The sequence below is a fragment of the Salmo salar genome, chromosome ssa06 (genome assembly GCF_905237065.1).
Source record: "Salmo salar chromosome ssa06, Ssal_v3.1, whole genome shotgun sequence".
NCBI lineage: Eukaryota > Metazoa > Chordata > Actinopteri > Salmoniformes > Salmonidae > Salmo > Salmo salar.
In genome coordinates, this window is record NC_059447.1 from 75,644,309 (window position 1) to 75,671,062 (window position 26,754).

At 41.6% G+C, this 26,754-nt stretch overlaps 1 protein-coding gene and 1 pseudogene across 3 annotated transcripts in view; one reads left to right on the top strand and one right to left on the bottom strand.

Moving 5' to 3' along the window:
• Positions 1–4,029: 4,029 nt before the first annotated feature.
• Positions 4,030–6,074, bottom strand: LOC106608072 (uncharacterized; annotated as a pseudogene).
• A 6,703-nt stretch (positions 6,075–12,777) lies between these two features.
• Positions 12,778–26,754, top strand: part of LOC106608075 (bromo adjacent homology domain-containing 1 protein) — a 41,798-nt gene continuing 27,821 nt past the window's right edge. Inside the window, exon 1 of one of the 3 annotated variants that reach the window (XM_014205756.2) lies at positions 12,778–13,606. The gene's annotated coding sequence lies outside the window, so the exon portion shown is untranslated. Of the gene's footprint in view, positions 13,607–23,330; positions 24,386–26,754 lie in introns of those variants that run through there. The other 2 variants (XM_045720999.1, XM_014205757.2) reach the window with 2 other exon arrangements.

The window sequence follows — 26,754 nt, forward strand, 5'->3', positions numbered from 1 at the left end:
GTATGGCATAAATCTCACAACAATAACATCAAGACGCATTAGGGAAATACAAGTAGACTACGCTAGTCTATTCTATTGTAATTCGGCATTGAACTAATTACATTTGTCAATTGAAATCAATCGTTCATGATTATCAATCAATAATCATCACTACTATTGATGATTAATCACAGATTATTTCAACAGGATTTGAGCAGTTATTTTGAGTTAAAACGAGTCTGAAGCCGACATCCTTTTTTTTTGTTCATTAAAATTCCCTGTCTGACAATAGATCTCATATGACTGATGTGGTTTAGATTATCATGTATAGTGATTGGAGTGAGAAATGATGAGATGACTTGTGCCTTTACCCTTTCTGCACATTGCAACCTGTAACTCCTGTAACTATGAACAGATCACTGAATCTAAATCACTCTCTTCCTTCTTTATTTGAGATGCAATTCATTACCAGTTAAAATTGCTTAGAATGTAACAACATGCATGTCAAATATTTATATTTACACAATGAGTACGATCAGTTGTTCCTCCGAGTGTTCTACTGATCCGATTTTGTTTCAAACAAACATAAAAACATGTTACTAGTAAGCTATCCTCTTACAAACATTTTTACCCTGGTTTCCACACAAACAAATTGAAAGATCCATTTCCTAAATACTTCTGAAGATGTTTTAGAGAAGTATAGGATATTCCCTATTCCATACAGATATTGCACTCCTAACACACCATGGTGGATAGTTCCCAAAATGATTTTATTTGACAATTTAAAATACATAAAATGTTGCACCAGGCAACAGATACATATACCAAACTTGTTGAGGTTACATAAACAAAAAAGTCAAGACTTATTTTCATTGTTGTCAAGTGTCATGGGCACTCTGTGTCATACATTCAATCATAGACAAAGTTCAATGTTATATATACAGTTGAAGTCAGAAGTTTACATACACTTAGGTTGGAGTCATTAAAACTCGTTTTTCAACCACTCCACAAATTTCTTGTTAACAAACTATAGTTTTTGCAAGTTGGTTAGGACATCTACTTTGTGCATGACACAAGTCATTTTTCCAACAATTGTTTACAGACAGATTATTTCACTGTATCACAATTCCAGTGGGTCAGAAGTTTACATACACTAAATTGACTGTGCCTATAAACAGCTTGGAAAATTCCAGAAAATTATGTCGTGGCTTTAGAAGCTTCTGATAGGCTAATTGACATCATTTGAGTCAATTGGAGGTGTACCTGTGGATGTATTTCAAGGCCTACCTTCAAACTCAGTGCCTCTTTGCTTGACATCATGGAAAAAACAAAAGAAATCAGCCAAGACCTCAGAAAAAAAATTGTAGACCTCCACAAGTCTGGTTCATCCTTGGGAGCAATTTCCAAACGTCTGAAGGTACCACGTTCATCTGTACAAACAATAGTACGCAAGTATATACACCATGGGACCACGCAGCCGTCATACCGCTCAGAAAGGAGACACATTCTGTCTCCTAGAGATGAACATACTTTGGTGCGAAAAGTGCAAATCAATCCCAGAACAACAGCAAAAGACCTTGTGAAGATGGTAGAGGAAACAAAAGTATCTATATCCACAGTAAAACGAGTGCTATATCAACATAACCTGAAAGGCCGCTCAACAAGGAAGAAGCCACTGCTCCAAAACCGCCATTAAAAAAATCCAGACTACGGTTTGCAACTGCACATGGGGACAAAGATTGTACCTTTTGGAGAAATGTCCTCTGGTCTGATGAAACAAAAATAGAACTGTTTGGCCACAATGACCATAGTTATGTTTTGAGGAAAAAGGGGGAGGCTTGCAAGCCGAAAAACACCATCCCAACCATGAAGCACGGGGGTGGCAGCATCATGTTGTGGGGGTGCTTTGCTGCAGGAGGGGCTGGTGCACTTCAGAAAATAGATGGCTGCATGAGGAAGGGAAATTATGTGGATATATTGAAGCAACATCTCAAGACATCAGTCAGGAAGTTAAAGCTTGGGTCTTCCAAATGGACAATGCCCCCAAGCATACTTCCAAAGTTGTGGCAAAATGGCTTAAGGACAACAAAGTCAAGGTATTGGAGTGGCCATCAAAAAGCCCTGACTTCAATCCTATAGAACATTTGTGGGCAGAACTGAAAAAGTGTGTGCGAGCAAGGAGGGCTACAAACCTGACACAGTTACACCAGCTCTGTCAGGTGGAATGGGTCAAAATTCACCCAAGTTATTGTGGGAAGCTTGTGGAAGGCTACCCGAAACGTTTGACCCAAGTTAAACAATTTAAAGGTAATACACTCAATTAGTATTTGGTAGCATATAAACTTCTGACCCACTGGGAATGTGATGAATGAAATAAAAGCTGAAATAAATACATTCTCTCTCTACTATTATTCTGACATTTCACATTCTTAAAATAAAGTGGTGATCCTAACTAACCTAAGACAGGGAATTCTTACTAGGATTAAATGTCAGGAATTGTGAAAAACGGAGTTTAAATGTATTTGGCTGAGGTGTACGTAAACTTACGACTTCAACTGTATATATACACACACAAACACACACACAGTACAAGTCAAAAGTTCGGACACACCTACTCATTCAAGGGTTTTTATATATTTGTACTATTTTCTACATTGTAGAATAATAGTGAAGACATCAAAACTATGAAATAACACATATGGAATCATGTAGTAACAACAAATGTGTTAAACAAATCAAAATATATTTTAGATTCTTCAAAGTAGGCACCCTTTGCCTTGATGACAGCTTTGCACACTCTTGGCATTCTCTCAACCATCTTCACGAGGAATGCTTTTCCAATAGTCTTGAAGGAGTTCCCACATATGCTGAGTACTTTTTGGCTGCTTTTCCTTCACTCTACAGTCCAACTCATCCCAAACCATCTCAATTGGGTTGAGGTCGGGTGATTGTGGAGGCCAGGTCATCTGATGCAGCACTCCATCACTCTCCTTCTTGGTCAAATAGCCCTTAAACAGCCTGGAGGTGTGTTTTGGGTCATTGTCCTGTTGGAAGAAAAAAAATGATAGTCCCACTAAGCGCAAACCAGATGGGATGATGTATCACTACAGAATGCTGTGGTAGCCATGCTGGTTAAGTGTGCCTTGAATAAATCACAGTGTCACCAGCAAAGCACCCCCACACCATCACACCTCCTCCTCCATGCTTCACGGTGGGAACCACACATGCGGAGATCATCCGTTCACTCTGTGTCTCACAAGATAAGGCGGTTTGAACCAAAAAATCTCACATTTTGATTCATCAGACCAAAGGACAGATTTCCACTGGTCTAATGTTGCTCGTGTTTCTTGACCCAAGCAAGTCTTTGCAGCAATTCGACCATGGAGGCCTGATTCATGCAGTCTCCTCTGAACAGTTGGATGTTGAGATGTGTCTGTTACTTGAACTCTGTGAAGCATTTATTTGGGCTGCCATTTCTGAGGCTGGTAACTCTAATAAACTTATCCTCTGCAGCAGAGGTAACTCTGGGTCTTTCTTTCCTGTGGCAGTCCTCGTGAGAGCCAGTTTCATCATAGCGCTTGATGATTTTTGCGAATGCACTTTAAGACATTTGAAAAGTTCTTGAAAGTTTCCAGATTGACTGATCTTCATGTCTTTAAGTAATGATGGACTGTCGTTTCTCTTTGCTTAGTTGAGCTGTTCATGATGGACTTGGTCTTTTACCAAATAGGGCTATCTTCTGTATACCACCCCTACCTTGTCACAACACAACAGATTGGCTCAAACGCATTAAGAAGGAATTACATTTCACAAATTCACTTTTAAGAAGGCACACCTGTTAATTGAAATACATTCCAGGTAACTACCTCATGAAGCTGGTTGAGAGAATGCCAAGAGTGTGCAAAGCTGTCAACAAGGCAAAGGGTGGCTATTTGACGAATCTCAAATATATTTTGATTTGTTTAACACTTTCGGTTACTACAATGATTCCATATGTTTTATTTCATAGTTTTGATGTCTTCACTATTATTCCACAATGTAGAAAACAGTAAAAATAAAGAAAAACCCTGGAATGAGTAGGTTTTCTAAAACTTTTGACCGGTAGTTTACATCTAAAAACCGGGCTTTGACTTCTTGAAATGACTTCCGAGAAAAAATGAGAATCACCTACATCTAACACAGAGGGTTTATAAATATACCACAATTACTTCATTACATGTTACAGAGAAGAGGTTATTCCCTTATCCCATAATCATACTGCACAGAAAATGGCTTACACCTGACACCTAAGGCCTAAAAATTCTTTCTTCCATTACTTCTTAAAGTGTTTCACAGAAAACAGGTTACTCCCTATCCCATACACATAAGGGCTGATTGTGGTATAGGACGTTGTGATGAAGAACTCCACCTCGGTCCAAAAGGGGAAGTCGTAGAGACTGAAGGATCCATTCCACCTGGAACACCCCCATGGCAGCCAGGATGTCCACTGTGTTCCTATCGATCCCCAGGTAGAGACCTTCTTCCTGGGAGGCTGCTCCACTGGCGCCCCTGCTGCACTCAGCGCTGGCACCACCACCTTCCTCTGAACCAGCAGCACCTGGTGCACCAACATTTTAGTCATTCAGTAAAACTTCTATACATTATGAGTTATAATACGGTATATGTGTTCAACTAAAGAAGGGGAGACAAAACATACCAAGACAATGTGTCTGTCAACTGGACAACCAGTAAGCAAACAAGTGTTCACAGACAGAGCATTGCCACTATCCACAGATCTAGAATCCGATCACTCTACCCTCAAAACTAACCTTATTAACTATTAGAGGGATGTGGTTAGGGGCAACCTCTACCGACTCCAAGGTGGTTACAGACCTTTACAATGAGACAGCAGGTGACGATGACGATGAATAGAGGCAGCAGGTTGCAGAGCAGGATGAAAATATACTTGAAGACCCAGTTAATGGTCGGGCAGTTCTCCTTGGGACACTGGATGAAGTCTGGAGGGCAGCCTCCGTCTTGCGTATAGTTATCCATATGACCATCCATGTTCATGAGATAGGTACGAGTTCCCAGGAACATGGCTAGCATCACACATAGCCCACTCACAGCCCAGGCCAACCAGATGTTGTCCAGAAAGACGGGCAAGATGCCCCCATTCTCAGCATCTCGGAGCTTCTGGTACCAGAAGATGCTGATGAGGAATGTGAAGAGGATGCTGCCGATTTTGCCGACACCTACATTCCAAACGAATAGATCAATACAATTACAACATTATACAATTATCTCAGCTGCTGTCAACTTGTTTCTGACAGGAATGATTTATAAGTACATTTGTTCCGCCCGACCAGAGCACAAACTCATATAACCCTCCACACTGTAACACAACAAAAAGCACTGTCAATAGCCTACCACTGAGCCAGAAAAGCAATTTTGAGATCCAGGGTGACAGTACTTCTAGGTCTTGTGCGTGTAAGAATTCCTTGCCTGGCAAGCCAGAAGAAGATGGACTGCCTCTCTTGAGCCTTGTGCCTCTGCAGGTTTTTCCTTGCCACTGTCGCCTCTGCTTGCTTGTTGGGAATCTATAGGCTCAGATTATTTGCAAAAATAAATATACACATCAAATTTGATTGATTGAAGAACCGTTGTTCTGTCCTTCTCCACACACCAATACACTTCTTGTGTGTGTATGTGTGAGCTTATAGTTGATATTTTCTCCACTTCTTTCTACTTTTCCGCCTCAGTGACCTCAAGCTCTGTTGTCATGCCTTCAAAGGCATCTGAACCCAGACTGCTGATTGGTTGAGCTCATTAGGTGACAAGGAAGCAGAGGATGCTGGAAAAGCAGAGGCCTGGGACTGGGAGTCCCTTAAATTGCACCTTGGAGCTTCGTTTGGACAGCCTCAACTCTGAGATGAGAACACCGAGTCTAACTTTCAACATTTATACCACTGCATGGCACAAATAAATTAGCTGGCATAATTAAATTGGGTTGTTGCGTAAGGAGGTAGAGGTTGATTTTTACCCATTCAACTCAATTCACACAATCTTCCTCTGAGTTATTACTTCCATTGCAAACATGTCTCACCTAAAATCATATGGAAGCAAAAAATCAGTACCTCTAAGAATTTAATTTCATTCAATTCTGATGATCATAATATGGGTTTAATTCAGACATAGGATGTAAAAGTGCCTAAACAAAACCTCTCCTCCCACTTAGAATTACTCCGAAGTCAGACAAGTTCCATATAAGGCCCTTTCTGTAAGGACAACAAATAGAAAATGGGTTACATTTCTAGGTTGTCAGCGGTTACACAGTGTGGATTAATAGAGAGATTAACAGGAAATGGAGCGAGAGCATAAAATGTAGGCACAATTATAATTAGTACAGCATACAGGTATTTGGATTTGGTGCACGTAAAACACACCTATTTCAAAATCACTGAACGTTCACTCATCCTTTCACACTCTTCCTCGTTCCTCTCATCAATCTTTCAATCCCTCAGACTCTCACCCTTTCTATCTCACCATCTCTCTTTATTCTTTCCTTTAATACCTCATGTTCACTCCCTCGCTTCTTTGTCCTCAATCTCTCATCCCTTCATTCCATCTCTCTGTCCTAATTCTCATTCCCTTACTTTCACTCTCTTACTGTAATACTCTCTCCATCTTTCACTCCTCTACCCCCTCACCATTTCATCTCTTCACCCCCCTCCCTCATTTCTCTTGGTTGTAAGGAAGCCTTCATGAAGCAAGACACACTCATCAAAATATGACAGCGAGTAAAGATGTGGGGATTGATTCTCAGTGGATAGTACAGAGTGCGGAAATCTGTAATAACACAATATCACTACATTGGTGAATTGTGAGGGAGGAGTGTAAAATCGTGATGAAAAGCTTTTGCCAATTTCAGTAGGCAGTCTGTGATTCACAGGTAGACAGTGTTATTTCACGGCACATCTCTTTTCCTCCATCAGCACTGACAGGTCTGTCTTTAACATTTACCCGGTCTCATTTGAGATCTGTAAAGGGGAGTGAACGAGAGCAGAAGGGAAGGGTCAACTTACTAGAACGAGATTGAGATGCAGTCAGACCAGAGAGAGAGAAAAAGAGAGAAAGAGAGAGAGAGTGCCCAGTGGTGTATGAGTGTGGACAAGGGACAAGGAGAGGAAACAATTAGTGGATTGAGATACATACAGAGAGTGAGTGAGTGCCTGGTGGTGAGGACAGGAGACGATGGGAGGAATGCATCATACCTGCTGTATTTCTGTATTTTGAAAGTTATATACTTTATCTTGAATAGTTGATTTCTGTCATGCAAAGGATTTTGGGACTATATCAACAATGGACTAATACCAAACAAATACCAAAAGATAGTTTTTTGGTGGAGTTTTCCCTTAAGTGGCCTTAAAGCGTAACTGAGGAAAAGAAAACAAGGAAAGGAAACCACTTTAGACTATTGAGATGTATCCCCAGCAACCCAGAATGGGTAAGTGAGTGTCTGCTGGTGCGTGAGTGAAGAGATAAAATGTCCTCAGCCCTGCTGTTCTAACACCATAGCACATTAGATCATGTCCCATCTTGTCTGTTTGTTCCAACAGTCTCCAAACGAGGTCTCCAGCTACCACCACACAGCCTTGTTTAAACCCGTTACTTCTCCTCTACTCTCTTACAAACAGACCCACTTCCCTCCTGCATCAGCTTTTAATCATCAATTGTATTATGTGTCTACTGTGGAAACCATGTCGAAAAGGAATAGAAATGTTTACCCTGAAATGGACAATAACGCTTTGGAACATTGAATTCCCCCTTCGTCCTCCAATTGTGTGCTTTTATTTTATCTGAATAAAGTTGGGTGCTTCCAAGGAGCTTTTAATGCCTTCAAATACAGTACCTCAAACAAGAATCATAAAGACGAGTCATTTGTTGCATAGTAGAGACTACTAGGCTATGCTCCTTGTGCCCTCGCTGTTGGCCATTTGCCATTATCTCTTTTGACCTAAACAGGACAAAATGGCCACTTGACTGACCGCCACATATAGTAAGTGTTCTAACAGTACCACGCTAGACTGCATGGGCCAAAAATCTGAACATGCTCCAGTGGTTTTACCTAATGCTGCTGTTAGAACTGAATGTTTTAATAGAGATATGATATGGCTTCATACAAATTCTACAAGGGACTTTGGTTAGCTTTTTACAGTGCCTTCAGAGAGTATTCTAACCCCTTGACTTTTCCCACATTTTGTTGTGTTACAAAGTGGGATTATAATGGATTTAATTGTCACTTTTTGTCAACAATCTACACAAATACTGTGATGTCAAAGTGGAAGAAAAAGTATTACATTTGTGCAAAATGTATGAAAAATACAACATATCATAAAACATAACATATCTTGATTAGATAAGTATTCACTCTGTCAATACGTTAGAATCACCTTTGGCAGAGATCACAGCTGTGAGTCTTTCTGGGTAAGCCTCTAAGAGCTTTCTACACCTGGATTGTGCAACATTTGCCCATGATTATTTTAAAATGTCTTCAAGCTCTGTCAAATTGGTTGATGATCATTGCTAAACAACCATTTTCAGGTCTTGCCATAGATTTTTAAGAAAAACTGTAACTCTGCCACTCAGGAACATTTACTGTCTTCTTGCTAAGCAACTCCAGTGTAGATTTAGCCTTGTGTTTTAGCTTATTGTCCTGCTGAAAGGGTGAATTCATCTCCCAGTGTCTGGTGGAAAGCAGACTGAACCAGGTTTTGCTCTAGGATTTTGCCTGTGCTTAGTTTCATTTAGTTTATTTTTTTTATCCTGAAAAGCTCCCCAGTCCTTAATGATTACAAGCATACCTATAACATGATGCAGCCACCACTATGCTTGAAAATATGGAGAGTGGTACTCAGTACTGTGTTGTATTGGATTTACCCCAAACATAACATTTTGTATTCAGGCCAAAAAGTTAATTGCTTTGCCACCTTTTTTTTTCAGTATTACTTCAGTGCCTTGTTGCAAACAGGATGCATGATTTGGAATATTTGTATTCTGTAAAGGCTTCCTTCTTTTCACTCTGTCAATTAGGTTAGTATTGTGGATTAATTACAATGTTGTTTATCCATCCTACATTTTCTCCTATCACAGCAATTAAATTCAGTAACTGGTTTAAAGTCACAATTGGCCTCATGGTGAAATCCCTGAGCTGTTTCCTTCCTCTCCAGCAACTGAGTTAGGAAGGACACCTGTATCTTTTTAGTGACTGGGTGTATTGATACACCATCCAAAGTGTAATTAATAACTTCACCATGCTCAAAGGGATATTCAATGTCTGCTTTTACATTTTTATCCATCTACCAATAGGTGCCCTTCTTTGCGAGGCATTGGAAAACCTCCTTGGTCTTTGTGTTTGAAATTCACTGCTCGACTGAGGGATCTTCCAGATAATTGTATGTTAGGGATACAGAGATGAGGTAGTCATTGAAAAATCATGTTAAACACTATTATTGCACACAGAGTGAGTCAATGCAACTTATTGTCTGACTTGTTAAGTAAATGTTTACTCCTGAACTTATTTAGGCTTGCCATAACAAAGGGGTTGAATACTTATTGACTCAAGACATTTCAGCTTTACATTTTTTATTAATTTGTAAAATAAAAAATAATTTTGACATTATGGGGTATTGTGTGTAGGCCAGTGACAAACATCTCAATTTAATCAAATTTAAATTCAGGCTGTGACACAACAACATTTGGTGTGGATGCTTTCTGAAGGCACTGTACGTATAAAGTCATCGTGGAATGCTCTGCCACCAGAGGTTACTAAGGCAAAAAGCAAGTTTAGCTTTAAAAAAAACAGATAAAAACATTGGCCCAAGGCAACTTCCATGAGGGATACCGCAAACACATTTTACACCATCAGTTTACGAAGAACAGGCAGCAAACTGATTGGGTGGCTGTTAAAGCCAGGAAAGGGCGCTTTACTATTTTTAGGAAGTAAACTAACATGAAAAACAAAGCGGAATATACAGTGACCAGGGGCATGTCACTGTGTAACGGAGACAAGAACGTGCCGTAAGCGTAGTGCTCAGCTCAACAGCTGGGGTCGCTGTGAAGCGAGTTTATAGGTGGTAAGTTTCACTCTACAGTAGAGGTCTTCTCGGGTCCAAAAAGTTGGTGCGAACAGACCCGAGGACAATCAGACCCGGATATGAATGGACCCGATATTTTGTATTAAAGGGGGACCCGAACCCGAATGGACCCGAAAGACAACCAGACCTAGACCCAACCCGTACCCTAATGGGTCCGGGTCTAGATCAAAACCGATTGGACCCGAGTAACAAAAAAAGAGTTGCTCTTCTGATAAACAAATAGGTCTGTATATGTGTGCTAGGCCTTCTAGGCCTTCTATAAGTCAGTAAATTCACCTTATTAGAAAATAAATATGCTATAGGCTATGCAGAGCCATGGTCAGGTCCATTCGAGTCCACTCAGGTCTATCGGCTTTAGTTACATATGTAACAGTATAGCTTCCGTCCCTCTCCTCGCCACGAATCAGGGACCCTCTGCACACAGACAACAGTCACCCTCGAAGCATCGTTACCCATCACGCCACAAAAGCCACAGCCCTTGCAGAGCAAGGGGAACAACTACTTCAAGGTCTCAGAACGAGTGACGTCACCAATTGAAACGCTATTAGCGCGCACCCCGCTAACTAGCTAGCCATTTCACATCGGTTACACCCACCCCCCTTTTGACCTCCTCCTTTTCCGCAGCAACCAGTGATCCAGGTCACGGCACCAATGTAACAGTATAGCTTCCATCCCTCTCCTCGCCCCTACCTGGGCTCGAACCAGGGACCCTCTGCACACATCAACAACTGACACCCACAAAGCATTGTTACCCATCGCGCCACAAAAGCTGCGGCTCTTGCAGAGCAAGGGGAACAACTATTTCAAGGTCTCAGAGCGAGTGACGTCACCGATTGAAACGCTATTAGCGCACACCCCGCTAACTAGCTAGCTATTTCACACCGGTTACACATAGACCCGAGACCTGATGACAATAAAACAGGACCCAACACAGACCTGAGGGAAAAGTTTGAATTTTGGACTCAAACCCAATGGGGTCCGGGTCAGGTCCCAGGTAATTAGATCCCACCAGGACCCGTGAAAAGCTCTACTCCACAGCTAGCTGGAAATGTCGCCAATGTAGTTGCTGAATTGGATCCTTTTCTATAGCTCAACTGGTTAGCATGTTGTCAAGGAGGGCAGTCACCTGTGTTAGTGAGGCAGAGGGCACTGGGTTTGAACTGTGGTACAGACAGTTTACCCCGAGTTGTATTCAGAGAAGGAGGAAGCTAATACTGCAAAGCTAGCACACTGATATCGATTTCACCCGGACACCGAACTTCTTTTGAGGGTAAAATGAAGAAAATTTGGGCTATATTGTAGAAGCAGATCCCACTGCAGTTTTGTGGCTTTGGTATTATAATGTAGTGAACGGAGGGACAGGGATGCGAACCAAAGCTGCTGGTGTAAAAGGCAATCAACATATGCATTGCGCCAATAGGGTTAACCCATTTGGTGGGAATTGTAGTGTGGCTCATATAGCGAGAGGATTGCTACACTGCACCCTCCGAACGGGAAGGCAATTCCTCATGCTTCGACCTGCCACGGACCCCTCACACGTCCGGTTGCCCCCTCACGGCTGCCATCTCACTTCTGACACCAACGTAGTGAACGGGTCCCAGGCGTGAAAGGCAAACACCCTACGCATCGCACCAATAGGGTTGGGACCCTCTTGGGAATTGTAACGTGGCTCATATAGAGAGAATCACTACAATAATATAGAATGCATCATAACTCCAGCTATTAAATCAAATACTGCTGGAGAGTAACACATTTAGGCTACAGTCTCACGCTCCTTACTGCTAGGCAAGAAAGCAATTTCTAGTATTCAGGGAGGTTTGTGCCACTTTGCTGAGTTAAGGGTCACTAATGATTTTTCAATACCCAATCTTGATTTAGGTGATTAGGGTTGGTTGAAAACCATGGCAACCAATGTATTTCACATTATCACATTCTGCAACAACAGTTGCTGACTAAGGGCGCTCAACACCCAGTTGAATATGGCTGGTGTTGTAATAATCGGCAAAAAAAGCTTAATTAAATTGTTGCCGGCAGCACAGTTACAGTCACCAACGCTCTGGTTAAAATGAAAACAGCCTAAACAGCTCTGCTATGGCAAGTAAAATGGTCAGAGTGAGGAGTTCTCTCATTAATATCTGGAAATAACTAGCAAGCTAGCTAGCTAACTTTAGCCAGTTAGCTTGGGTGCTTGACTGCCATTGTGAGGTCAGAACGCTCCGAGAGCGAAACGCTCTGAATTTACGAACAGACAATCTGAAAACGCTCTGAATTTACGAACGCCCAGAGCTCACTGAGCGCTCTCTGGCACTCCAGATTGAATTTACGAACGCACCCAATATCAAAGGCAATATTAGAGCGAAGTCCATCCAGCCTCTATTTGCCCCAAAAGGATTGTGAAGACAATTGAGTAGGTAGCCGTGCATGAATGAACTAATTGAAATGCTGTTAGGCCATTTAGTATGTCGTCTGCAGTGGTAGTCTCCAGATCTCATATACAAAGATACTCAGATCCATGGTTGTTTAGGCCGGTGATTCCTCAAATATGCTAAATAATAGAAACATTTGCAGGAGGATAGCCTGTGTTTGAGTGCCTCCACCTGTTAATTTTGTGGTAGCCTTGTCTAAAATGGATGCATGTTCATTAACCCAAGTTTAGGCTATGCTATATAAAAAGTTGCATCCTGGGGGACGGACCCGTAAAGGCCCAATACCCCCTATATTGCTGTTGAACGATTCCCGACCAAGCGCTGGTGCCCCTTTCAAAAGTATCTCCATGTTGTCCTCAAATGTGATCGGACACACACCCCTCCTGGGTGATGCTGTTATGTAAAATACGCTACACTGCCAAAAAAATGTATATATTCTTTTACATGCGAAGAAAACATTTCTGAGATGTTTTACCTGCTTTGAAGCCCGGGTCTGCTGAGGATTGGTACACTTTTCACAGCAAGTGCAACAGAGTAGCTTAGCTATAGCACTTGGGTTTCTGGCGAGCAGCCTTATTTGTCACTGGTGCGCAACTGAAAACTGCCACACAGTGCAGCTAGGTTGCACAGTGCCATAACGGATAAATCGACGTGTATCTCTACACTTTAGCCCGCCCCAGTCAACGGTATCAACTCGTGTGTGGAAATAGGTCCGTGTTTGAGTTGATGTAGCTAACGCTAGGGAGTACCTTTCGGCAAATAGAATGATGCTTGGAGTTGTTTACTTCTTTCGTCGATTGTTTTTGGGGGGTTCCTCGAAAAGAGTGTGGAAAGGCTAGAGGAAGCCACATCTAATTCGGCGACATTGACGTTCGCTGAGACAAGCACTTCAAGTAAAGAGCAGAATCCAGCAGCCCCAGCATCGGACAACTAGCTAGCTAGATAGTTCGTAGTTGTTAGCTGTCCACCTCTGTTAAACAACAAGGTGTCCTGGAGAGTATTATACCAAGATTGCAGATTGTTAGCGTGCCAATTAGGACAGGAGTGCCACGGAGACCCATACGGGTGAGTAGCTGGCGTTGCTGCCTCTTTTCTCATGGGTTCGTTCGTGGAGTAGCTAGGTAGCTAGCTAGCTAGATAATGCCAGTAAACTAGCCCATACTATTTCGCTGTTCTTCCAGTGATGGCGATTGCGTTTGCTATGTTTGTTTCGAGTCGTGTGTGTGCATTAATGAGTCAAGTAGCCATGAAAATAGGAAATTGTTTCGGGGAGTGGTACTTGGCTGTGCTGCTAGCCTAAAAGCGTGCGCGATGTATAGTGGTCATACACTCCAGCCCGTGTATGCTACTGCAGTGGTTCCCAACCTTTTTCGGTTACTGTACCATCTGAACTTTGCTCTGCTCGGAGTACCCCTGTAGTAACCACTCATGTGCATTTTACCAGTAAGCCTATGGTCTCATGAGTCTTCTCAAGTACCCCCAGGAGTCCTAGTACCCCTGGTTGGAAACCACTGTGTCACTGCTACTCGTGCTAGCCAAGAAGTGAGCATTCGGAGCAATAGAGTCGATGTTGTGATTCAAAAGCGTGCAATTAGTTTTGAAATCTGGTGTAGTTACCAATAAATTAATTTTTAGTCTTCAATAAATACAACAATTAGGCAATGTTACAGCTAAATATATTATTTTATATGGTGGCAGGTAGACTAGCAGAGCGTTGGGCCAGTAAACGAAATGTCGCTAGTTCGAATCCCCGATCCGACAAGGTGAAAAATGTCGACGTGCGCTTGAGCAAGGGACTCAACCCTAATTGCTCCAGGGTCGTCATTGATAGAACCGGGCCGTGACCCCACTCAGCCTAGGGAGAGTGGGATATGTACAAAAACATATTTCAAATTCATCACATGCTTGTGAATACAAACATGCACATATGTGCTTATTTGTCCAATTTCACACATCAAATTATTATTAGCTTGCTAACCCACCTGGATGCATGACTCAACAACGAGCATAACATTTAGTTTAGTTTAAAACGTTATCCTTCTTATGATCCTTATAACACATGTATTAAGCTTTGTGCTTCTTTAACGTATATTGTTATGTTCTTTGTCGCATGTTTCTCTCAGAGTCAGTATCATGGTGTGTGTGCATACGACACAGAACATCTCATTTCAAAATCATGGGCATTAATATGGAGTTGGTCCCTTCTGTGCAGCTATAACAGCCTCCACTCTTCTGGGAAGGCTTTCCACTAGATGCTGGAACATTGTTGCAGGGGAATTACTTCCATTCAGCCACAAGAGCATTAGTGAGGGAGGGCACTGATGTTGGGTGATTAGGCCTGGCTCACAGTCGGTGTTCCAATTCATCCCAAAGGTGTTCGATGGGGTTGAGGTCAGTGCTCTGTGCAGGCCAGTCAAGTTCCTCCACACTGATCTCGACAAACCATTTCTGTATGGACCTCGCTTTGTTCATGGGAGCATTGTCATACTGAAACAGGGAAGCGCCTTCCCCAAACTGTTGCCACAAAGTTGGAAGCACAGAATCGTCTACAATGTTATTGTATGTTGTAGCGTTAAGATTTCCATTCACTGGAACTAAGGGGCCTAGCCCGATCCATGAAAAACAGCTCCAGACCATTATTCTTCCTCCACCAAACTTTACAGTTGGCACTATGCATTCGGGCAGGTAGTGTTCTCCTGACATCAGCCAAACCCACATTCATCCGTCGGACTGCCCAATGGTGAAGCGTGATTCATCACTCCAGGGAATGCGTTTCCACCTCCCCAATGGCTGTGAGCTTTATACCACTCCAGCCGACACTTGGCATTGCACATTGTGATCTTAGGCTTGTGTGCGGCTGCTCGGCCGTGGAAACCCATTTCATGAAGATCCTGACGAACAGTTCTTGTGCTGACGTTGCTTCCGGAGCCAGTTTGGAACTTGGTAGTGAGTGTTGCAACCAAGGACAGACGATTTTTAAGCGCTATGTGTTTCAACACTCGGCGGTCCCGTTCTGTGAACTTGTGTGGCCTACCACTTCGTGGCTGAGCCGTTGTTGCTCCTACACATTTCCACTTCACAATAACAGCACTTACAGTTGACCGGGGCAGCTCTAGCAGGGCAGAAATTTGACGAACTGACTTGTTAGAAAGGTGGCATCCTATGACGGTGCAATGTTGAAAGTCACTGAGCTCTTCAGTAAGACCATTCTACTGCCTATGTTTGTCTATGGAGATTGCACCTGTCAGCAATGGGTGTGGCTGAAATAGCTGAATCCACTAATTTGAAGGGTTGTCCGCATACCTTTGTGTATATATAGTGTATCTCAAAATATGCAAATGAGACCATATAGGCCTTACATGTGCCTATACTGCCAATCTACTTTAGTAGACACTGGATAAAGTCAGTATATTTTGGGGGGCTTTAATTTGAAAAAGACTCCAGGGGCCTAATTTATCAACTGTTTAAATTTCTCATAAAATTCTTGCATGCGTGGAGATTCTAGGATTTGCGTGCGCAATAAATTATTGGGATTTATCAAACTGTCACACGCAACACATGCGCATGTGTTCATTAATAGATCAGAGCCATACTATATTTCTACGCTCGTGAACAAGCGTAACAACCAATGATGTAAACCCTGGATGGTTGATGCTGTGTATTGGCCAGTGAGAGGCTTTGAATCCACCGGTCAGCCTTACTGGCACTCCCCAGAAGGAGCAGTCCTCCACAGGAATGAATGGAATTCTACAGTATTTCAATTAAATGGTTCAAGAACAAAATTACATGTATTTTTGTTGTTGTGGTGGGGGAAGGTAACATTAGAACTTTAAAAAAAAGTACACTTTAAGGAAAATGTTTTATACGTTTATATTTTTTCTTTGTATGTTTAGCTCACAATTTAAAAGTATACATTTAAGGTTTCTGTAATAGAATAAACGTGGCAAAAACAAATGTAGATATTCATAATAAAGAGCCCCTGTCAGTGATCTAGTGTATATTTAAATCATTGGTTACAACCCTGCCTGAAAACGCCCTCTATTCACCTTGTATGCTAACAACAACGCTCTCATTTGCTGTATGATTTTGAGATGTTGGAACTGGGCCATGATGGTTTCTAAAGCACAATGGCAAAATGTATTACAGTTCTGTAGCGGTATTGGCAGAATGTGGTAATCTTTTGCAGTGACTTTCTTCCAACTTTAAATGCATGCCGCCTATAGCGAGTGCTAAACATTGGCCTCGCATTCTGCAAGATTGTCTTTTCAACAATTTAAAAGTAAATGCTTACATTTACATTTTAGTCATTTAGCAGACGCTCTTATCCAGAGCGACTTCAGCCCACACTTCTATGCAAAAGACAAATTGTTGTTCAATATTTTGTTTCAGGACATGATTGTGTTTCTATCTCCTGTCTTTGGGCGGCAGGTAGCCTAGTGGTTAGAGCGTTGGACTAGTAACCGAAAGGTTGCAAAATCGAATCCCTGAGCTGACAAGGTGAAAATCTGTCTCTCTGCCCTGAACAAGGCAGTTAACCCACTGTTCCTAGGCCGTCATTGAAAATAAGAATTTGCTCTTAACTGACTTGCCCAGTTAAATAAAGGTAAAATAAAAATAGTCTCTGAGATTAAATAGGCTATGGTTTCGTGCTCCTACCACACAGCAATACTAGCCTATACTGTCAAAAGGCTACCGGTTTATTTACTTTCGCACATACTTGGCTATTGAATGAGCAATGGATAAATAGTAGCCTAATATTTGTTGTCAACTGGAATAACCCAGTCATGTCAGAAAAGGAGAGACATGTCCTGCAGTATATGATTTAGGCCTATAAAGTCAAATAAACACATTAGGCTACATGCTGCTATGCGATCTCCTAACCAACCGCAAATGCATCTGTTTTATCATTAGGCCCACGTTTCAAAGTTTTTGTTAGCCTACCATTATTATAATTCCTGTGCATCAAACACTTCAAATTCCCCATAAGAAAAATATTTGGTTGCAATACAACTGATCAACTGCCAGAAATTGTGTACGTGTGGTCTGAGCTGTACTTTGAGATACGCACACTTTTGGGTGCGCATGCACCTTTGATAAATGAGCCCCCAGGACTCCTCACAGATTAAAAATAAATAAAAAACAGTATTGCCATGTGTCAGAAATGCATTTCTGTATACATTTGACAAGAGAATCTTAGCTAGAACACAATTTTCAAGATATGGGCAATTGCTTCAGTAAAAGTCTGAAGAATATAAGCACACAAAGTGGTGACTGCACAAGCTTCTGAAGATGAGGCCTACAGTATTTACAGTGCATTCAGAAAGTATTGAGACCCCTTGACTTTTTCCACATTTTGTTACATTAGACTTATTCTAAAATGGATTAAATTGTTTCCCCCCCTCATCAATTTAAACACAATACCCCATAATGACAAAGCAAAAACAGGTTTGTAGACATTTTTGCAAATGTATACACTACCATTCAAAAGTTTTGCGGTCACTTAGAAATGTCCTTGTTTTTTAAATATATATATATTTTTTGTCCATTAAAATAAAATTGATCAGAAATGCAGTGTAGACATTAATGTTGTAAATGACTAGTGTAGCTGGAAACGGCATAGGTGTACAGAGGCCCATTATCAGCAACAATCACTCGTGTTCCAAATGCACGTTGTGTTAGCTAATCTAAGTTTATCATTTTAAAAGGCTAATTATTGATCATTAGTAAAACCCTTTTGCAATTATGTTAGCACAGCTGAAAACTGTTGTTCTGATTTAAAGAAGCAATAAAACTGGCCTTCTTTAGACAAGTTGAGTATCTGGAGCATCAGCATTTGTGGGTTCGATTCAGGCTCAAAATGGCCAGAAACATTAAACTTTCTGAAATTCGTTATTCTTGTTCTGAGAAATGAAGGCTATTCCATGCGATAAATTGCCAAGAAACTGAAGATCTCGTACAATGCTGTGTACTACTCCCTTCACAGAACAGCGCAAACTGTCCATAGAAACAGAAGCTTCACAAGTCCTCAACTAGCAGCTTCATTAAATAGTACCCGCAAAACACCAGTCTCAACGTCAACAGTGAAGAGGCGACTCCGGGATGCTGGCCTTCTAGGCAGAGTTGCAAAGAAAAAGCCATATCTCAGACTGGCCAATTTGGTGGTGGTAAAGTGGAAGATTTGTACAGGGTAAAAGGGATCCTGAAGAAGGAAGGCTATCACTCAATTTTGCAACGCCATGCCATACCCTGTGGACGGCACTTAATTGAAGCCAATTTCCTCCAACAACAGGACAATGACCCAAAGCACAGCTTTAAACTATGCAAGAACTATTTAGATAAGAAGCAGTCAGCTGGTATTCTGTCTATAATGGAGTGGCCAGCACAGTCACCGGATCTCAACCCTATTGAGCTGTTGCGGGAGCAGCTTGACCGTATGGTATGTAAGAAGTGCCCATCAAGCCAATCCAACTTGTGGGAGGTGCTTCAGGAAGCATAGGGTGAAATCTCTTCATATTACCTCAACAAATTGACAACTAGAATGCTAAAGGTCTGCAAGGCTGAAATTGTTGCAAATGGAGGATTCTTTGACGTAAGCAAAGTTTGAAGGACACAATTATTATTTAAATGAAAAATCATTATTTATAACCTTGTCAACATTTTGACTATTTCCTATTCATTTTGCAACTCATTTCATGCATGTTTTTCATGGAAAACAAGGAAATTTCTAAGTGACCCCAACTTTTGAACGGTAGTGTGAATATAATTTTTTTTTTTACGAAATATTACATTTACACAAGTATTCAGACCCTTTACTCAGTACTTTGTTGAAGCACTTTTGCAAGCGATTACAGCCTCGAGTCTTCTTGGGTATGACGCTACAAGCTTAGCACATCTTTATTTGGGGAGTTTATCCCATTCTTCTCTGCAGATCCTCTCAAGCTCTGTCAGGTTAGACGAGGAGCGTCTCTGCACAGCTATTTTCAGGTCTCTCCGGAGATGTTTGATTGGGTTCAAATCCGGGCTCTGACTGGGCCACTCAAGGACATTCAGACACTTGCCCTGAAGCCACTCCTGCGTTGTTTTGGCTGGGTGCTTAGGGTTGTTGTCCTGTTGGAAGGTGAACCTTCGCCCCATTCTGAGGTCCTGAGTGCTCTGGAGCAGGTTTTCATCAAGGAACTCTCTGTACTTTGCTCAGTTCATCTTTCCCTCGATCCTGACTAGTCTCCCAGTCCCTGCCACTGAAAAACATCCCCACAGCATGATGCTGCCACCACTATGCTTCACCGTAGGGATGGTGCTAGTTTTCCTCCAGACGTGATGCTTGGCATTCAGGCCAAAGAGTTCAATCTTGGTTTCATCAGACCAGATCATCTTGTTTCTCATGGTCTGAGTCTTTAGGTGCCTTTTGGCAAACTCCAAGCGGGCTGTCGTGCCTTTTACTGAGGAGTGGCTTCCATCTGGCCGCTCTACCATAAAGACTTGATTGGTGGAGTGCTGCAGAGATGGTTGTCCTTCCTTCCAAAAGGCACCTAAAGGACTCTCAGACCATTGAGAAACAATATTGAACTATTTGGCCTGAATGCCAAGTGTCACATCTGGAGGAAATCTGGCACCATCCCTACAGTGAAGCATGGTGGTGGTAGCATCATGCTGTGGGGATGTTTTTCAGTGGCAGGGACTGGGTTACTAATCAGGATCAAGGGAAAGATGAACATAGCTAAATACAGAGATCCTTGATGGAAAACCTGCTCCAGAGCGCTCAGGACCTCAGAATGGGGTAAAGGTTCACCTTCCAACAGGACAATGACACTAAGCACACAGCCAAGACAACGCAGGAGTGGCTTCGGGACAAGTCTCTGGATGTCCTTCAGTGGCCAAGCCAGAGTCCGGACTTGAACCCGATCTAACATATCTGGAGAGACCTGAAAATAGCTGTGCAGCGAAGCTCCCCATCCAACCTGGAAATAGCTGTGCAGCGAAGCTCCCCGTCCAACCTGACAGAGTTTGAGAGGATCTGCAAAGAAGAATGGGAGGAACTCCCCAAATACAGGTGTGCCAAGCTTGCAGCGTCATACCCAAGAAGACTCAAGGCTGTAATCCCTGCCAAAGGTGTTTCAACAAAGTACTGAGTAAAGGGTCTGAATACTTGTTTTTTATTTTTAATAAATTAGCAAAAAATTCAAACCCTGTTTTTGCTATGTCATTATGGAGTATTGTGTGTAGATTGATGGGGAAAAAAGCAATTTAATCAATTATAGAAGAGTGCTGTAACGTAACAAAATGTGGAAATAGTCAAGGGGTCTGAATACTTTCAGAATGCACTGTGTGTGTGATATATGTGTAATTTATATATATATATATATATATATATTTATCGATAGCCATCACATCCACAGCTGTTACGGATGTTACAGATACCAACATGGTGAAAAAGGATACTGACAATGAAAAGGGAGAAACCAATTATAGACCAAATACAACCTTGATGAAAGTTAGCTTCACAGAGAACATTTCAAGATCTGATGTAAAGTGCATGTTTTGCCCCAAAAGAATCATACAAATGTTTTGTAACATTGCCTGTCCCAGTCACCTGCTATCTTTATCAGACTGTAGAACGTGCAAACAAAACTCAAGACACTTCAATTTGGTTTGTATTGCTTCATTAACATCTCATCTTCATAACTAACACTGGGGACAGCTGTGAGTGGAAAAACAAGCTATTTGAGCCCATTCTAATAGCCTTGGACACCTACTCTGTAATGGTTCAAATTTAGTCAATTTTCTACTTTTCAAATAAAGCCTGAACTCCAACATATACTGTAGACCTTAAGGATAATTATGGAAATGACTAACTTTAATGTGCATGTGTAAAAGACGTCACACTTCTTGCTTAGTCAGTACAGCTTCCTCCTGATTCGGCTCACAACGAGGCTCGGACTCAGGACCTCTGCCTTGCTAGCACACGTGGCTGCCCTCCTGAAGCATCTTACCAGTCGGCGCCACGCAAAAAGCTAGCTATTTGCTGGCTCAAGTGGGGAAACTTGGGCTGAGGAATAAGTTTCACACATCCCCATGAGCTACACATGCTCAGGTCGACTTTTACACAAAACCGCCCTTCTACAGATGTTCCCCTCACACAGTATAGTCCATCTCTCACAGGTGTAGATGAAGTTTGGGGTGCAACATCATTACAACAAGTCCAGTCAGACCTGTATGGAGGACAGGGGAATGGGAAGTATTTGTCATTGTAAACGTAAGGGTGTCACTGACTGTGATAAAAGTCCCCTGGAAACAACAGCACAGAAATGTTCCCTTGCCATTAGGTGGGGAAGAGGGTACAGCATGGAAGTGTCATCAGATAAATGGTTTGGGAAATTACCACTTTGTATTAGTCACTCTGCTCTTTCTCTCCTTCCTGCTACATATTACCGGAGCTGAAAAACAATTCCATGACTTTATGATGTTGGTGAACAGCCCATGGATAGAGTTTGTGATTCATATATCACCTTAAAACAGTGTAGTTTAAATGTTGTCAATGCGAGGATTTTTGGTTCCTTGTTTTTGTTTTAATATTATTAAAGTGATTTTTGTCTCCATTTGCAGGATTATAAACAGATAAATGGTTACTCTTTGATGCCCTGGTTTATTGCCGATTAGACATTAATCTCTGGGGTAGAGGGTACTGTAGTTGGCTATAGTATATAAAAGTTATTCAGTCACTAGCTGTAGTTTTGTAGGGAAGCAGCCGGTAGCCTAGTGGTTAAGGCGAATACCCGAGCCGTCAAGGTGAAAAATCAAATAACCCTAATTTGCTTCAGGGGCACAGTACTACTATGGCTGACCCTGTAAAACAACACATTTCACTGCACCTATCTGTCTATGTGACAATAACATATTTGTTCTTGTTTGCATTATGCTTAATTTGGTTGTATCACAGAGGTCTCATCAGCCTATAATGCAGTGGACTCCTGATAGGCTACTGGCTTGGGACTGTTGTGACAGTGTGAAACTGAAGAACGGTAGTGCATTTAGCTTAGCTGAAGTGCACTTTTCAGGAGCTGACTACTGATTGTGCCCTCAGTTATTGACATATCAATGAAATATTTCAAATTGTCAGTCATATGAACGGCTGTGTAAAATGTTTATTAACTGGTTATTATTATCCAATGTATGGCTGCTGTGTGATTTTAAAGTGAAATGTTTAACTTGTATATAGGACAGATGTTACACATATCGAGATGGCTCTATCTATACAAATCGCATACAGAAGCAATGTCAGTTGTCTCAGTTGAAGCCTTCAAGTCGTCTGATAATTTACATTCTGTTCAGTTTGCAGCCCAAATCCTTTTCCTCAACCAATTTTCTGACCGAAATGATGCAATTGACAGACATTCCACTACATTTTTTTAAACAAAGATTACCGTGGCTTCAATAGGGATACTCTGGAAACACAGCCTACATCTGAAAGAGCGACGATTGGTGGTCGCGTGGCCAGATGTCTCGGCCTTGAAATCACACATTTTTCACCTTAATGCACATGGTGTTGTGGGGGATTTAAAATCGTATAGGGTTAATCTTAATAGTCTTCAACAGCTTCCTCTACTTGTCTCCTCTCCTTAATCTCGATAGTCTAAAAGAGCTTCCTCTACTTGTCTCCTCTCCTTAATCTCGATAGTCTAAAAGAGCTTCCTCTCATTCATCTGCTTATATCTGAAAACCCATACCAAGGAAAAGCAATATGGTGGATACCCACTGGGGATTTGCTTTCAGCTGTCCAGTTCCTTCATATCTGTGCTGCTGAAGGAAAGGAGACAATGAGAGGAAGCAACTCCAGACTATTGAGAATTGCTGCCTATGCATTATTACATTGTAATCACCTGACACCTACACAGAACTAGGACCTGATCACTATAATTTATCATATTAATTTGCCCGTTATTACACGGAGTGTGGAGGCCCGCATATTATTAATACGCTCGATTCATTTCCTCTGCAATATGACTGGGTGGTGTTTGCATGTACCTATAATACAGCAATAGATACTGTAATAAAGCGATTAATAAAACCGGTAATAGCGGTAGCCTAATGCACATGAAGCAGCTTATGCCTGGTCCAAAGGTTCAATCATGTGGACCCTATACTAGTGAGTGTTAGGCTTTGAAATATATTGATTGAAATTATAATTATTTCCATATCCAATTAACTGTTTGGGCACGCTAAGAAATCAATTAGGCCAATAAAATGGAGGGTTATTATTTGAAAAGCATTCTCATTTGATTCCACCACAGGCAATGAGAATGAACTGGTGTTTCCCTGCATGTTTTACATTCTCTTGGGTGTACATTACAATGTTGTGATAGCTGTACACACCAGGAGACGTGTGGAAATATAGCTAGTGGTTTACTCAATGTGGTCTGGTCACGACAAAATGACAGGGTGAGGCTGGCGTTGAGGGCGGACAACATCGCTCCATAGCTGGTGCAATTAACCGAGTTGAATCAAGTTAATTCGAGCCACTTCGCAGGGGGACGCATATTCGACAAATATTTTGGGTTTTAGTCTTGAAATTAACCGCCAGGCCTTTTCGCTATTGGAAGACTGGGATGTCAGCGAGGCTTGTCTGTATAGCAATTGGTTAAAATGAAGTTTTCTGCAAATCCGTGAAGCCAAACCAGGAAGAGCAAAGCACATCGCGCAGGCAGCCACCGTCCTCTCTCTCTCTCTCTCTCTCTCTCCACTCCCCAGCTCTCCCCCAGTCAGTACAGAGATCAGTTCAGCCATCACACCAGTCCACCACTATTTCGACGCTTCCCCAGGCATAGTATGACGGAGTCGTCGGAGTGTGTAAGTTAATATCTCTCAAATATTTCTTCCGTAACGATTTTCGAGTGCCGAGTGTTGAAGTTGCGTTCGGAGCCCGTCCAAAAAGGAGTGCAGAACCTATTTTCGCTTCGGAGAACGAAACCCCTTCTACCATGCAAAATCGATAGCTGTAGCTTGCTAGCATACGATATCCTTGGGGTTTTAGACTAAGTAGTGGTATAATAGCGAATTATTTCGATGTTATTTTCATAAATAGCAGGGAAAAAGTGTTTGTGGCACCATTATTTTGGCTGCGGTTTGTGTTCGGGTCGCCCACAGCCCCGTAGATAGCAGTTACTTCAGATGGCAGGCTACTTACTCACAGACGTCTAGCGAGCGAGGCGCAGCCTGCCTACTGTAACGTTATGTCGGCCCCGATGTCCTCAAGTAGGCTATAGGACGTTGTGTATGTTTGTGCAAGTCAAATAGGTCACCAGGGCGAAACTCAGGTGTTACACGTAGCGCGTGAATCGATGTAGATGGACTGTAGAGTAGACCCTCTGAAAAGCATTTCACGACAAACAAGCCGACGCCTCGTGTTTATTGTTTTTGTTCTGGCATCGAAAGTGTTCAGAATACCCCCCTGCATCAGTTCAAAACACCTTACCCTGTGGGTTATTTTGGGGAAGTTGTCGGTCCCCTTGTCATTGCCCCCATATCTCACACGGTGTTAAGATGTAATTACATAGATTAATGTCAGGGTGAATGCCTGGTTATGGAAGTAATTGTGTCTAAATGTGGAGTAGCTTGCACTGAGAAATGGTAGGCAAGATAGATACATACTTATTAGGTGTCTGTGTAGCCTGTAGGCTAGGCAACACAGGACATAACTGTTTGTTTTCTAACTTGTTTACCGAATGAAACCAGTGGCAGTGGGCTCTACAGTCATATAGCAATTATTTCATACAAATGATATGTAATTGTCTAATTGGTTTCTGCTGATTTAGAATGTTTGCTGAAATGTAATGTCTGCTGGATTAGAATGTTTGGTGAATTTGATTGACTGTTTAAAATGCCAAAATGTGTCAGATTGTCTCCATGCATATGGAAATCTCCCCGACCTCTCACGTACTCGATAACGGTCCATCATGTTTTGACTATTTTCATCTCTTCAATATTGTTTGTTTTGAGTGCGTCGGCATGGCTTCAGTTTTGCTGCATTCCTTTTGTTAAGTATTGTTTAGCATCTCCGCATAGAATCAGAAATTCTAGAACGTTCTTTCAGAAGAAGCATATGGAATAGACTACATTGTGGAAAGTTTACTGCTTCTTGGTGGTAAATGAAAAAGAAACCCACCAGGAGCAACATTTTCTCAAGCGGTGTGAAGTGCAGTTCGACCCAATTATACAGGATCGTGCTGTGGAAGGGTCAATGATCTCTGCTGAAGATGGCAAGTGAATTTCAAGGAATCCCTTTTTTATGACTACTTAAGAAGGCCAAATTGATATTCACAGCTCAACATAAATAGATTAGTCATATTTTGACACCTCTATTTTCATGATTTATTGGATTATTTCGTAGATTAGTGTTGATGTTATTGACTAAAATATACATTTGGATATTAAAAGGTAGAGCTGTGACAGTCATGGAATTTTTGGATGACTGTAAAATGGCCAGCCAAATGACCGTGGTCTCAGTCATAACTGTTTTGAATCGCATTGGTTATCTATATTTTTTTTAAATGAACACGTTTTAAAAAAAGATATACAAAAAAATGTGTCCTGACTGCATGTACTGCCATAGAAATACAATGAATAGAACAGAAATCCTCATTCAAATGAATGATGGCATAATGGGTGGCGGCCATTGCGAGTGTACCCATAGGAGCAAAGTCGGAAGTAAAAGCAGAAAGTAAAAGCAGGAAGTGTACCCATTAATATGGGCTGTGATTTGTTGATTCAGCTCAATTGGCATAAAAAAAAACATTCCACATCAGTTAACATAATTTAAATGAACATTCTACATTATGGCAGCAGGTAGCCTAGTGGTTAGAGCGTTGGGCCAGTAACCGAAAGGTTGCTAGATCGAATCCCCGAGCTGACAAGGTGAAAATCTGTTGTTCTGTCCCTGAACAAGGCAGTAAACCCACTGTTCATTGTAAATAAGTATTTGTTCTTAACTGACTTGCCTAGTTAAAAAAATATATATAAATAAAAAATGTACATGGAAATTATTGCATCACAATACCAGGCAGCCATTGCAAGTGTACTGATGTATTGAGTTTACCAGTCATATTGCAAGGGTTCGATGTTCCAAGCACGTTCTATATTTTTTTTACGGTTATTTTATTTTCATGACAGTCTTCATCCATAACTGTCAGATACAGGGTTATATTGTAATTGTGCCAACC